Below are 16,698 nucleotides of genomic sequence, written 5' to 3'. Positions count from 1 at the left end.
ATGAGAAAAGTTTTGTCATATTAATTCATTGATATGTAGGTACGATATTATTATGCATAGGTACCTAAGAACATATGTAACTCCGTATGACGGATAAAGTCTAAGAAAAATACGTACCTCAAAGCCCTAGAGAAAAAGGTACGGTGGTACACCTTTGGGGAACGTTGGGAAATGGCGCTAATATTAATATTTGACATTTTAACACAATATCTAGGCGACCGAGCTTCGCTCGGTTCTGTTAATTTCGTATCCTTGACATGTGTCGCCATCTAGTTCAAAAATCAATAATACCTACATCGAGCGTAAAAATTCTCAGCCTTAACAACACAACTACTCCACACGAGATGGCGCGCATTTCGCCACAAAAACTCAAATAGTGTATTTTTCTATTCGTTTTAGCCTTGACCTGTGTCGCCATCTAGTGTTTGCAATAAATAGTACTTACATCGACCGAAAGAATTCTGTCTTAACAGTACAACTACTGCACACGAGATGGCGCGCGAAGAAAAACGCATGAAAACTCGAAAATTCGCGTTTTCCGGGACCTAAGGATAAGTTAGACCGATTTTTCACCCCCAAAAACCCCCACATAACAAATTTCAGCGAAATCGTTAGAGCGGTTTCCGAGATCGTCAGTGTAAATAAATATATAAATAAATAAATATACAAGAATTGCTCGTTTAAAAGTATAAGATGTCAAGCTAACACTATGGGCCAAATTGACAAAACTGAGGTTCAAAAGTTTTAAGCTTGTTTCGAGAGATGGCAGTCTATGCACTGTGATTACACATTTTACTTTGACAGTAACTCTCTATAATACTCGATCCTCTTTGCTAAGATGTTATCGTATTGTGACTAGCTAAATTTTTATTTAAGCGCTGCTTACGACGAGTAAGTGCGTTTTCACATTATCCGATCCGATATCGGAAGTAGGACCGATATCCCATACATTTAAGCCGCCATCTTTGATTTTTGCCTTTGAATACTTACTTACATCCGATATCGGATCGGATAGTGTGAAAACGCACTAAAATCGGCGTCGTCGGGTCGTCTGAAAAATATCCTCGGAAATGGATCGAAACATGTCGACTTTTCCAGCGTTGTATCGACTATGTGAGTATTTGAGTAGTCCGCTTAAAACATTTTAAATATGTTTAAGTCTCACGGGAGTATTATAGTTAAAATAGCTAAATTTTGAATCTTCTTCGTTGGTAAAATAAAAAAGATTCAGAACGTTACAAATAGGTACAAATACAAAACGTACATTTTGAGTGCCTTAGGTGCAGTTTCACAGTATAGGTACGATCCGATGAAATGCAAATGAAACATCTTTTGTTGCAAAAATAGTTTACAATAAAACAACCAATTATACCGATAATATCTAAAATATGTAATCTACGCGCGAAATAGGGTAAAAGCCACGGATTAAGGTTTGAAAGTAGATATTTTATCATTCAAGTGAAACAGAGAATAACTCTATCTCTGTAACTATGTCAATCGATTATTGTAAGAGCGATTAAAGATAAAAATTAGTTGTTATTAAAAAAAACGGGTAAAAGCCACTATGAACGCAAAAGGATATAAAATAAGCTTACAAACTTAATCGGCACTCTTAGCTATTCGCTGATGACGCTGATGGTGGCTAAACAAAATTCGATGCAATTTGCATGGGAAAGCAGGCTTACTTAACGGTTATAGCTAACTATGGCTCGGAAACTTTGCGGATATGCACAAAAATGCTTTGAAAAAAACTAAACATGCTTTGGAAAATCTTGTGATAAATAGGCTCTTACTTACTTACTTAAATAAAAACGCATTCCTTCTAAATTAGATGTGTATGTGAAATAAAAATACAGATTTTCAGAAATAAGTTACGCTAATTTCTTTATGACGTGAATTTATGTTTACGCTCGTTACCATGGTTGCTTTTTATTTCATATCCTTTTCGGTTAACAGTTAATAAAACTAATTTTATTTTCTTCAGCAGAAAAATGCCATATTTATGTTAGCAATATCATAATTACGAAACAGTTGCGGTCCAAAATGCTACCCTTAGCGACACCACAAAATAATAGCATTCCCGCTGTGACAGAACTTACTATTTTCCTACTATACCAATACCGAAACGTCTTAAGTACATACGCAGAGATAAGGAGGTACCTTAAAATCAAAACGAATTAAGTACAATGAAGCTTGGACGATGCACGCTGAGAATCGAAAGGGCATTAAGTGAGTATAACTTTCAAAGGCGCTGACGACGTTTCCCGATTAGGTTGGTGGTGGAAGTTAGTGCCAAAAATGGTGCAATACACGCTCATTTACGGTAATTGTTTAACGTTTGCGATGTTGCCAGCGATAAGCGGAACGGTGTACCTCACTTAAAAAGTATCCTCAGAAGAAAAGATAGTATGAAGTAAATTGGATGAGAAGTTTCGAAGAGAAAAATCCAGTATTTCAGATATTTTATACAGAGCGAAGCGAAAGTTTCAGGACAAATATGTAATACACCTACTCTTTTTAGAATCACTACTAACCACGAGACTGCAGAATGATTTAATAATAGAATGATCATAAAATTTAGTGTTTTTTTAAACAAAAAAAGCACACGGTGTTGTAACACTACTGAATGAAACGCGACCAACTATTAAAAAAACCAACGTGAGTAAAACTAACTGCAGAACATTGAAAATCAAACCTATACATATAATATATTTAGCTTAATTAATAAGCTTACTCGTAACACAAAAGTCAATTCTACAATTTCTACAACCCTCTTCAATTCTCATTCGTTTTTGAAAACTAAAAAGTAAAAAGAGCACTCTTAAGTGCGTTTTCACATTATCCGATCCGATATCGGATGTCGGAAGGATTTCAAAAGCAAAAATCAAAGATGGCTTGTATGGAATATTGTACATTAGGTACTAAACTTGTAAACTATGTGAGGATTGTGAGGTGTGCAATAAAGAGTATTGTATTGTATCGGTCCTACATCCGATATCGGATCGGATAATGTGAAAACGCACTGACTCGTAAGTTAAGTTTTAATAGAATAATATACGAAAATGGAGTAACTGAAACCAATCTATACTAATATTATAAATGGGAAAGTGTGTCTCTTTGTTTGTCCGTCTTTCACGGCAAAACGGAGCAACGAATCGACGTGATTTTTTAGGTGGAGATAGTTAAAGGGATGGAGAGTGACATAGGCTACTTTTTGTCTCTTATTAATGCGAGCGAAGCCGCGGGCAAAAGCTAGTACGTTATAAATCGCACCATTTTGCAACTTGAACAATCTATTCGAAGTATTCGACCGTAAAAAGCATGTAAATGTAAAATATAGAATATCGAGTATCAATAAACGTCTGTAAGTCGCGTAATGAGCGGATGCAACCAAGGGTAATGGTGTGTGAAGATGATACCGGCATGCTGCGTTTGTGTGAGGAGAGCACTTGCCTTGCTACTTGCCTGGCGAGTATTTTTTTTTTACTTACATAAAAGACAAACTTAATGAACGAACTAAATGCCATGGGAGGCATTCTCTGCTAATCAACGTCAAGACAAAGCAGACAATATTATAGATGGATGCATTGGAAAACAAAGAACAAAACAAGAAGATGTAAAAATAAATATTTATGATAACAATCTTTAAACAATCTCTACCACATAATCTGAGGCTGAGGATTACTTTATTCGTACCTAGCGTTGAAAAAACCGGAAAAAATCAAATGTTTTTTTCAGGAGTTTATGAAATTTTCGTTTTTTTCGGTTTTTTTCGGGTTTTTTAGGAAAAAAACGAGCACATTATTAAAATAAGTATTTATTTAGTCACTCAAATCACTGTCACTCTCATCATATACTTCAGTTATTTCTTCTTCCATGTGGTCGGTGTAGTCCGTTTGTAGGTGCAAATTCGCCCGAATAAAGATTAATTTATCCCATCAAAAACGTAAATGTGAAATGAGAGCCAAGTTCAATAATATGATAAATGCCTTGGTTGTTCACTTCGACGACTTTTTCGTCGAAGTGAACAACCACTAGAGAACGCTTATTAATTAATATGTCTATCTCGCATGTCTCAATATATGAGCCAAATTTGACACGTTTATGTAAAATAGTTTTTGAGTTATGAGGGGGTCAAAAGTGGCTCCAAATGGTTCGTGTAATATAACACACGGTGCTGCTCGCCAGTTCTGTTACTTGAACTTGGCTTGACACGCTACCGCTTGTCTAGATTAAGACGCTTTGGCAATAGCCGATTTCTGTCTCTGGTGTCCGTCCAAACAATGACCAATTTCTCTCAGCTGCGGCGGACGATGGAGGAATACTGAGCAATCTAACCGCAATATTTGACAGCAGTTTGGTAGAACATAACCCTTTCCACCAACTCAGTGGGGTTATGTTCATGACAGGCCGCCAAATAACTTCATTTGCCCAAAAGCCTTCTTTTGCTCTCTGCATACTCGGCGAATTCAGCCATCAAATACCCGTCAGTAGTAAAAAGCAATGTGTAAAGGTTTCAAAACCTTTAAAAAGTCAAGTAAATACTTTTTAACTGAAATTTTTAAATTGAAAACTGCATTCGGTTTTTTTCAATTCGTTTTTTTCGGTTTAAATCGTTTTTTTCCGAAAAATACGAGCCGAAAGTTTCGCGGTTTCTTTCTATAAATTTCTGAAAAACAAGTGAAATGGAAAAAAACCGGGAATTTTCCGGCTTTTTTCATCGCTAAGATAAAGTTCTTAATTAGATCCCTAAGATAGTACTTACCTACTTGCTACTAATCCTGCTTATATTAAATCTAAGTCGCCTCAAAACGAATGCATCCAAAGTAATAGTGTGTGAAAATGATAACTACATGCTCCGTTTAGATCGCTCGTACTTGCCGATTTTATATTTGCCGGTTGATTTGGTATTTACTAGTCGATCAGTATCTACCAGTGATGGGATGCAAATTGAAGTAATGGAGTGTGAAAATGATATCGGCTTGCTTGTTATGTTGCAGGAATAAGTTTTGCCAGCTGACTTACTTGCTATTAGCCAAGTCAGTCAACAGTAAAGTAAAAAGTATGCTATTTTTTTCTTATCTTGTTTGTGGATAGAAAATTTTTTTTTCTACCCACGTTTTTATTTTTATTTTTTCGATTGTAATCTATCTAATCAATAAACCCTAAATTTAATTAATATAATTTAATTTAAAATTTTATAATTATTACACCTTATAAAAGAAAGTGGTACACAAAAGTGCATATAGCTCTGAGTCTGTTTGTATAAGTACATAAGTTCGTATGTAATTTGTTAAGATATTGAGTAAGTTGATCTGACGATATTTGCTAATCATGGCAAAAAATCACGCCATGATTCAACTCCAGACATGGTAACTTTTCCAGCAATTTTGACGTAACATTGTCGCGTTCAAGGAATGTATCTATATATCCGAAGCCAGCTGGAATTCATTAGGAGTTCATTAGGATTTTTAACAGTAAAATGAGCGTTAATTTATCTTAGCTACACCAAAATTGCTGGAAAAGTTAAGAGCTACACGAGCAGTCGAGCATTCCACCGTCCCCATTCGATCCATCGGACCCTTAGACGCACGGCCGGTTTCATCCGTACTTGGTAGATATTCTGCGAATTCGCAAGAAGCGCTTTGCTTCTTCTTTTCTTATGCGCACTGCCAAGGAGTGGAATTCCTTGCCAGCGGCTATATTTACGAGCTCATATAACTCGGCAACCTTCAAATCAAGAGTGAACAGGCATCTTCTGGGCGAGCTCACTCCATCGTAGGCCACATCTCTGCCTTTGGCTAGTCTGTGACCAAGAATAAGCCCGTTTATAATAATTAAAAAAAAAATGTCTGTTCATCACGCATATATTAGTTAAGTTCAATTGATTACCCAGTAAATTTTTGCTCACCGGTTCCCAATTTCCCAAATTAACTCTTTGTTTCAAGTAGCCTAAACGCAGCACAGTGAACTAAACTTCTCATACCATCTCCCTCATTACCGTGCCGTTGAAAAGAGAAGTTTTAAGTCGGGAGGTAAATTTCGAGTGAAGTTTGATACGTAGTTATCGGAAGTTTTAATGTTCTTTGCGATGAGGTGCATTTGTTTAAGGGCTTGCGAGAGCTTTTAAACTTAAGTGGTAGGTATTTAGTAAGTTTAAGGGTAACTGACAAATTCATGTAATCTAGAGGTAAATTAAATTCTGTAGAAGAATGAATTGGAAAGGGACTTCCAGTTGGGACGCCATCATAGCGGTTTCGTGTCGTGAATAATTTATTTTTCTTTTACTCATTAATGTTGTTTAAAGTGTAATATTGATAGCGTATTATGCAGTAAACTAATGGTGTAGTGAGAAGCTGATGAAGAATTGTTCTCGAAACGCGTTTAGCCTCTTCTTTGTCGTAAACGGCCGGTAGTCCACGTGCTCTTATAAAATCTAGCTATCAATTTACAAGTGCTAAAGTCACCGTACAATGTCGTACTTACCGTACAAAAATTACTAATATTAGCTCATATCACCTTGACACTGGCGAAATAGTCCCAATGGACTGAAGCCATTTAATTTTAAAAACTGAACTGAATTGGAAAACATACAGAAGAATTCTATCACTACAGGTACTATTTTTAACCCCCGACGCAAAAACGACGGGATGTTATAAGTTTGACGTGTCTGTCTGTCTGTCTGCCTGTCTGTGTGTCTGTCTGTGGCATTGTAGCTCCCAAACGGTTGAACCGATTTAGATTTGTCTGAAAGCTGAGTTAGTCGGGAGTGTTCTTAGCCATGTTTCATGAAAATCGGTTTACTATGTCACTCACAGACGCACACACAGACAGACAGACAGACAAACAAACAGACAGACATGTCAAACTTATAACACCCCGTCGTTTTTGCGTCGGGGGTTAAAAAATAAAATAATATACGGATTCCGTGACATTAGAACTAAGAAAATATGTCGTTTACTTATCGTGCGTCACACGAAAAGCAAGACATTTCAATCATGCTTCAGATTTTTATTATGCAATACGAAACAAACTGATGGGAAGTGATCACTGCCACTCATGGACACACGAAACACTACAAGGGTTGGAGGTGCTTTGCCGGCCTTTAGGTGCGTTTATTACGCTCTTTTCTTGAAGATTTGAAGACCGTATAGGTCGAATTGTAGATAAAGTATAAAACGGAGCGAAGATCATCTTGGCTAGGCAGTTCATCGTAGCAGTCTTAAACAGCCAAAAATCTTAACCACCCAAACTTCCTGTTTAAAAAAACCGGCCAAGAGCGTGTCGGGCCACGCTCAGTGTAGGGTTCCGTAGTTTTCCGTATTTTTCTCAAAAACTACTGAACCTATCAAGTTCAAAACAATTTTCCTAGAAAGTCTTTATAAAGTTGTACTTTTGTGATTTTTTTCATATTTTTGAAACATATGGTTCAAAAGTTAGAGGGGGGGGACGCACTTTTTTTTCCTTTAGGAGCGATTATTTCCGAAAATATTAATATAATCAAAGAACGATCTTAGTAAACCCTTTTCCCCATTTCAATTCATTTTTAAATACCTATCCAACAATATATCACACATTGGGGTTGGAATGAAAAAAAAAAATCAGCCCCCACTTTACATGTAGGGGAGGTACCCTAATAAAACATTTTTTTCCATTTTTTATTTTTGCACTTTGTTGGCGTGATTGATATACATATTGGTACCAAATTTCAGCATTCTAGTGCTTACGGTTACTGAGATTATCGGACGGACGGACGGACGGACGGACGGACGGACGGACGGACAGACAGACATGGCGAAACTATAAGGGTTCCTAGTTGACTACGGAACCCTAAAAACGGAGCGAAGATCATCTTGGCTAGGCAGTTCATCGTAGCAGTCTTAAACAGCCAAAAATCTTAACCACCCAAACTTCCTGTTTAAAAAACAATTCATTCCCCTGGACAGCGTCATTACCGGCCGGTAATGACGTCATGTTTATTCAGCGAACTTATTGTTTCTGCGTCGTTACCCCGATCCCCGTTCGCGAACCACCCTGTATCTCTAGCTTAACTTGACCATGTGAAATTTTCCGGAAGATTTTGAAATATTTCCTGAATTTAAAACTTTCTGCAAGTTACATATCTGAAGTTACAACCGCTAAATAGACATTTTTAACCCTTTTCTGATTTATCAAAAGATAAGTTTTCTAAAGGTCTTTCGTTAGGTCAAATAGGCACTGCACATTAAGCACTCTGAGATCAAATTTACCCTGGCTTTTCTGTTATCATGGATACTTTTGTAAACAAAAATAACCACTTGAAACGAAAAGCGTAGCTTGTTAAGTAAAACTAAAACCATGTCGCTTATAACATTTTGCCGTAAGAGGGCGTAACCAGTGCAAAAGCTGTTTAGGATCCATTATCAACAAAATACCGCACTTAAGGATTACGGCTGGATAAAAGCCTCTCTTTGGTTGGCTTGACCGTTGGAAGAAAGAATTTCAGTATAAACATTCTACATTCAAGGGATTTTAAGTTTAAATTTTAAATATGAAACTCCCGTGATATCTACTCAAAAACATTAAAATGATATTGTAGGGACTCCTGAGTGACTACTCATGTTAAGTCGAACGATCGACATTTTTCGATCTCTACGTAGATTATGGATCACCAATACCCCATTCACCATGTTCACCGTGTGACCTATTTTACAACCGTTACGCCGTGTCTTGCGTGGGCGACGGTCGCGCGTCCGGCGCGCGACCGTCGCCGTCGCGTCTCATACTTCCATATCGATAAGGTTTGATTTCGTATGCGTCGCATCGCCGTCGCGCGACCATCGCGCGACCGTCGCCCTCGCAAGCCACGGCGTTACAATTGGCCGACAGTGAGTGACACTTTGTAGTTCATTGCGTCTTCAACAAGGAAATATTGACGCTTACTAACAATGTTACTGATCATCATCCTCCTTGCGTTATCCCGGCATTTGCCACGGCTCATGGGAGCCTGGGGTCCGCTTTGACAACTAATCCCAAGATTTGGCGTAGGCGCTAGTTTTTAGGAAAGCGACTGCCATCTGACCTTCCAACCCGAAGGGTAACCTAGACCTTATTGGAATTAGTCTGGTTTCCTCACGATGTTTTCCTTCACCGAAAAGCGACTGGCAAATAACAAATGACATTTCGCATATAAATTCCGAAAAACTCGTTGGTGCGAGCCGGGGTTCGAACCCGCGACCTCCGGAACGAAAGTCACTGATCAACCCAGAAATAAGCACAGACTTGTGAATGTCAAGTGTCAATGTCACTGCGGTGAAACAGCCAACAGGCACGGTTCTCAAGGTGTTGTTACACGGGCAACAGTGGCAACACAATTGCCAGCAATTCACATACCATTGCCGCGTTTGCTCCATAGTTAGTTGGTGCGTATTGAACAAACGCGGCAATTGTATGTGAATTGCTGCCAATTATGTTGTCCGCGTACCAACAGCACCGATACATCTAAAATATTTTTAGATTAAACCACTTCGTTCAAATGCTACAACTGCTAGAAAGTAGGCCAAATTTTCATTCGCTATTATCAGAAAGGATGTCAAGTTCAAAGCTAAAGCAAATTTATTGTCACGCAATGCAATTTGGGCCAAAACTTGGCAGCCTCGTGGAATACCATTTATGTTGTGATAATTTAAACTTTTACTTTAACTGTCAAGTCGGAGATAATGTATTCTGATAAAATTATGAGAAATGTAATTGAATTATATTTGAAAGATAGGCAGCGTCCAGTTTTCTTTCTTTTCCTTTTTCAATTATTTTTTTTTGAAAGATATACATAGGTGGTTGGTATATGTGTAAAAATATTATTCTATATTTTCAGATTGCGAATGAGAATGTCGTGTTTACTACTTTCTAGGTCTTCTGATTATTTTGTTCATGATATATCATACGTGTCAAATTAATTCGGATAGAAATATTCTATACGTAGTAATAAAAAAAAATATCAAGAATTCAAAAAAGCTGACGAATCACCTAATAATGAGCAATGATCATCGCCTATGGATTCCTACAACATATACTAATTCAAAATCTATAGACGATTTCATTCAACAGTTTAACAGTCCTGGGTTCGAATTCCGGTAAGGGAATTTATTTGTGTTATGAACACAGATATTCGTTCCTGAGTTATGAACAGTTATATTCGAAAATTGATGAGGAATGCTCCTTACAATCCACCACCCCCCCACTTTAGAGAAATGGGGACTTTCTGAGACAAAAAGTAGCCTATGTCACGAACAAAGATTTCACACACACTTTCCCATTTATAATATTAGTATGAATTTGTATATGATATATCGTCGTAGGAGGCTATAGGTAATAAAAAAAAACTCCTAACCAAACATTCCATAAATACCCGCACGTGACACAACTCGCAGAAGGCCGCAACTGAAAGCCGGAATCGAAGCGCTGGTGAAAATTCGGCGGGCAATGAAACCCGCACGGGCCATTACGCGCCCGCGCCATTAGTTGTTCGCGGGGCAATTACACCAGTTTGTGAGTTACGGTGGTTGCGCGTCCATATAACTGCTATAAGACTATGCCTACCTAGTACCTATATGACCTTTTGCAATGTTTTTCGATAAACAGCCGGCGTAGCCTAATGCCGCGACGCGAGACGCCGACAGAAATTCAGTCTGGCTTTGTCGCGCCAATACGCGAGAGCGACAGAAATAGATAGCTACGAAACAGATCGTACCCTGGTCTTTAAACTTGGACACTTGAACCCACACGCCTCACGATCCAGCTCTCTGCCAACTGAGCCACCAAGAGACACCGATCCAACTTTAAAAGTACTTAAATCAATTTTTAGTTTCAATTTCTTTTAGTTAGCTGCTAGGCAATTATAGTAGGTAAATACTTTGTAAATTTCAGTGATTACTGGTTACACGGGCGCCCATATCAGTTCGACATGTATAAAGTAGGTCTACGCCGCCGTCATTATTTACCTCAAAAAAAACTACAGATATATTCAAATCCAACTAAATTCAATGACACTTGTGAAGTCTGTCAAAATGGCGAAAACTAATCAATTTCCCCACACGATTTTCTACTCAAACCAAAATGAAACAAGATTGAAAATACCATCCACACACACGAGAGCCCCTTCAGAAAAACTTGTAAAGATCCACTGGAATGTGTATAATAAGCTGAATTGTAATGAAAATCGGCTAAACGTGAAATGTGAATTGTGGGATGGTTCCGTACGTTTCTCGGTTCGCTTGGTAGCGGAGTCGTTTTATTTTCGTGGTTCTGCGGGATAACATAAGGTGGGTCTACTTTTATTTTGTTTTGTTGTAGTTTTTTAGATAGAATTTGATAAAATTTGGTGGTTACAGAGTTCCTTTTTCTGTTAAGCTACTTACATCAGACAAAATCTTACAAATTTAATGTTTCCTCTTAGGCCCACTTGCACCAAGCACTTAACTCAGGGTTAGTGGGCTGTCAACTGTCAAATTCCATATAAAATAGTGGGTTAACCCGAGGGTTAACCCTCCATTCTCGTTGGAGCAAGTGGCCCTTATAAGTATGTATTCGGTCGTAACTCAAATTAAAAAGTAATACTATATTAGGAATAATAGTCACAAGCCTTCTTTGAGCTTACCGTAGGACTCAGTCAATCTGTGTAAGAATGTGAATGGCCTAATAATATATTTATTTATTTCGACACTACTTTTTTAAATAAGCTGCTAGAATTGACTTGTATCTTGAGTCTTTTCTGATGTCTAAGCGTCATTTACTTATTATAATGTGTCCGTGCAATTTTGCATGTCTCAGTATTATTAGAATAAACTCATATAACGCTTACATATGTACTCGTAACACACGTACATAACAATGCTTTTATTGCACTTGGCAAAACGATCGTATGCGAAATAAAGGGCATCGGGCCATCGACATCAACATCACAATGTAAACATCATTATATTTCTATACGTAATGAAAAATACATATATTTACGTAAGGGTTAAAAACAGAACTGTGTAACATATTGTTGATATTTTGAAACCATGTACAGTCAACCAATTGGAACCCTAGGCCACTGTAGAACTATGTCATAGTGACGTTATAAATCAGATTGTAAGAAAGCTCTTACTGCTTGCCATTTTGACATGGTCGTAGACTGGCTAGGGTTCCAATTGGTTGACTATACGTCATAAAAAGGACCTAAAATTTCACGTGCAATAAAGAAAACTGAATGACTCTTAAGTCCAGTCAATGAATAACTTAATTCATACCTATTAAGATTAAGATGTAAATTCTGTTACATAATTTCTAATTCTGACAGATATTTCTAGCTTATAATGTTCAAATATTCGTCATTAAAAGTATAACTTCAAGTTGAACTTCGAAAATCATCTTATCTCGAACGACCCAACGTTTCCATTACCCGGTAGGCCCCAAAACACTAAACAAAGTAAGTAGGTAAGTAAATTCCCTTTCCGCCCCGTGAGCTGGAAAAGTGCACGCTCGTTATCTGCCCTGCATTGTAAGGTAGATACGCCTATTGAACCCATTCAGGTCGGTTTTAAAGCTTCTTTGTCGGAAATTGGCTCCGTGTCACTTACGTCCCGTCAATACGGCTTACCTGGAAAGAGAGGGTTCTATTAGTATAAAAATGAGGAGCTTAAAGTATGTGTTCGTACGATAGTAAAATATTATATTCTTGTGTGTCATTGATAAGAATGATAAGGATTGTGATCGAATTTTAATAAAGTTTTTGCATATGTGAACAAATTTAATGAATAACGTTGGGGAGTTGACTTCTCTGAGTTTACAACGATTTAGATTTAAATTTGAAACTGACAAATGCCAGTCAATCTGCACCAAAACACATAACTGCCGTAACAACCACTGGAAAACCAGTTTTAATTTGGAAAATGGCAAAACGAACATTGCAGTAATGGATTTCTAAAACCATCATCCTCCTTGCGTTATCCCGGCATTTGCCACGGCTCATGGGAGCAGGGGTCCGCTTTGACAACTAATCCCAAGATTTGGCGTAGACACTAGTTGTACGAAAGGATGGATTACTAGAATAAGAAACCTATTATTCTATGTTAGCTACGACAAACATGTGTAGTGTTAGAAATATCGTTTGATTAATAATAAATACGGTTAATTTAACATATTTTGCTATCGAATTATTGTAGATGTTAAGTAAAATTTACTAGCCTGGCTACACTATGTCATTGAGGATCCGGTGTAGTTGAATGTTTTTTAAAATACCTGATAATATTACTTGTATTGTTATGTAGCTTGAACTTGTGCCAAAACTAATGTAATAATAACTAAAGAATTTACAAATGTTTAATAATGGATATAAATGTTATTGTTGTTAAAGAGTTTTAAAAAACACTGAATATAAAAGCATTGTTCCGTTTTCGGGCGCATGATGGCGCTCTCTGTGTGATTGGCGAGGAAGAAGTTAACATGGCTGTGTTATGTGTTCTTTGTTAAAAACAAAATATAAGTGATTTATAAGCAGAGTTTGTTTCTTTTATCTGTCAGAAGTGACAAGAAACTTTACGTCCAAAGGTGTAGTATTTGTAAAGTAACCGCGCGTCGATCGGTAAGTGAAAATTATTGTTTGTTTTGGTGATAATTTATTGTTTATATCCATGACCCGTCTAAGTTCATTTTTCAGACAAAGAACATTCCACTTCACTTTCTTTAGTGTAGTGGTTGATGTTCGCCTTGGTTAGTTGATAATTACTAAATATAAAAGAAAAACAATCGTAGGATTGACACATATCTTGTGTTTGTTATATCAAGAGCCGGTCAAGGGTCGTATGGATATGAAAATAAAGTCTAATTTGGTCTAAATGTGCTTACGTTTTATTTGTACAAATTCGTTTTGGAATATAGAATTCAGCAAATTTAATATAAGTGCACAGTATCTTGTATACTTACTGAACCGAAATTTATTGTCAGCCTGGGCTGTATAAATGATTCCCACCTAGTTTCATTGAAGCTTGTTATACAAATAGCAATCTTAGTTCGTAACGGAAAGGTTCAAGTTTTAGTGACAAAAGTTGTTAACGAGCTCGCAATTGTTTCTTTAAAAAAAAAACAACAAAGTTTTCCCTTTCCAGTCAAAATTGTTAGTGCATTTCGACATTTCTTGTTACCTACTGAGTGTTCATCATTTATGATGGACAGCAACTTGCTCCATTTATATTTATTATTATATGGTTTGATGTGCAATGGTGCACCTCTCGTTGTAGGTATATGAGTACTATCTAGAAATAAGTACTAACTTTGACATTTTAACCTACAAATGCATATCTGGTTGTGGTACATTATTTGTTAAATTAATGTTATGATTTGGTTACTTGCCGACATTCAAAGACAATATCTAAGCTTGATGGTGTATGTTTATGTGTAAATAAATAAATGAAAATTAAAATATAGTGCATAACACACAGTATCTGTCTATGAGTAGCGACAATATTAGTCAAACAATATAAATGAAAGTTATACTTTATTTCAAGGCTTATCTAGAAACAATAAACGCAACATATGAGTATCTATATCTGTTCTTGAATTTAGTATGGTGTACATGCAACCATGTACAGTGTTTTTTTTTTAAAGAAATAAAAAAAAAACAAATTAACCGAGTTGAGTATTTTGAAAATTATTGGTCACCTTGTATCAACCTGTTTGTCCATGGAAAGTACAGTTGGTTTGAAAAGTGGTGAATGCTGTGGATTTTTAATCAATTTAACAGAAGTGCAAGCAATTTTGCAATAACTAAGATATGAATCATAAGTTTTATGTATTGACGGTCAATCATTTTCTGACCTGAATGTAATATGTATATATAGTTCATATTTTATTTATAGGTATGTATAAACATTTCACAAAGTTTAATAACAACACTAGTTGATGAGACATATAGCTACAGTTTAAAATTAGGAAACAACATTATCCGGGCCAGACTTCGGACAAACCATATTAAGTACCTGTTGTAAATCTTTAGGAAACATAAACCTAAGTATACACATTTTAATTTCAGAAGGCACATACATGACTCGGTTTCGGTTGCATATATGTACAGTAGTGTTAATATCTTATACTTGATTGAAGATAATAAGTTAATATTTACCATTTATTACTTGTTATAGTTCCATTAGGTACTATATTTATTATTATTCCTTTTCTTGTGTTACAACTGTTCTTAGCGCTTATAATAGTTACTGTTGTCAAGACTCCAGAGTTCATCTAACTACTAACTTCACGATTGAAAATAAATTATACATTTAATTATTGTTGTGACCAGTTTCATAGTCTCTGAGCCTTCAGTACAATTTTGTCATTCAATATTTCTGTTTCCTTTTCAAAAGGATCGAAGCTAGTTTAGAGTTAGAAAACAAATATCACTTTACAACTACAGTTTTAAAAATAATATAATGTCGGATCGAGGCTTTACACCTTTGCCTCCAGTTCCTATGAGCACAGACATTTCCTGTCAAAATGCGGACCGTAAAAGGCGACAATGCTCACGAGACCATAGCTCCACGAGAAATTCACGTCGTCGTTCTCGTGAACGTCGTAATCAACGGCTGAGACGTGGTTCGTCTTCGCGAGATACCGACTCAGTACCATCACATTCTCGTTCTACATCGCGATCATGGTACTCTCGCGATAGTTCACTGTCACCTGTAAAGAAAAGGAGCCGGACCCGCTCGCGTCGGGGCCAGAATAGGTCGATGACGCGTAGAGTAACAAGAAGCCGTTCTCCGTCACGTAAAAGAACTTCTGAGCGCAGGTCTCGTATAAATACCCCATCGCCCGAAAGAAGTCGTTCACGGGTGGTGGATCGACGTTCTCAGGAACGCCCTAATAATTTCACGGTAAGGGACGGCCGTTTTTCGAGTCGTTTATCACGTTCGCCTTCAAAAACTGCGTGTAATTCAAACCACCCTGAGTCTCCATGCAATAATCGGAAATCCGTAAGCCTTTCGGGTAGTAAAGAAAAATACACTGATATAACAAGCGACTCGATAGTTGAGAAACTAATAAGTATGTTACAAAAGGGTGGACCCGTGCATGGAAACCCTGTACATATTCCTGGGTCGCAGAATATTATCACCGAATTCGATCCGAACTCGAGATCCCAGACCATGAAAACTTGGATCCGAAAAGTTAACGAATCTGCAGAAATATACGGTTGGTCTGAGCGTCAAACTATATATTACGCCCTACCGAAACTCAAAGGGCTAGCGAAGAAGTGGTATGACGGGCTGACCTCGGTTAAATATAGTTGGGCAGAGTGGCAAAAAATTTGCTAAATGCGTTCCCAGATGACCAAAATTATGCTGAACAGCTGGCAGAAATGTTAAGTCGTAAGAGTAGGCGCTACGAAACTTTGGTAGAATATTTCTACGATAAAATTATGCTCATAAATCGCTGTAACCTGAAGGGTCGTCAAGCAGTCGATTGTTTAAGTCATGGTATTTATGATGAAAATATTCGCATGCACGTAGAGGGGCTCACTACGATGACCCTAATCAGGTACTCGAATATTTTCGAAATATTACACATAAAAGGAAGGATGAAAATTTCGCTTCAAGAAATACGGCTTCAGACCGTTACCAGGATTCTTCTCGGAAGTTCGAAAAGAAGTACCACAATGAGAATAGGTCAAATCAGAAAACCCGTACA

The sequence above is a fragment of the Leguminivora glycinivorella genome, chromosome 9 (genome assembly GCF_023078275.1).
Source record: "Leguminivora glycinivorella isolate SPB_JAAS2020 chromosome 9, LegGlyc_1.1, whole genome shotgun sequence".
Lineage (NCBI taxonomy): Eukaryota > Metazoa > Arthropoda > Insecta > Lepidoptera > Tortricidae > Leguminivora > Leguminivora glycinivorella.
The sequence above is the reverse complement of the archived record's forward strand: the minus strand, read 5'-3'. Positions refer to the sequence as shown.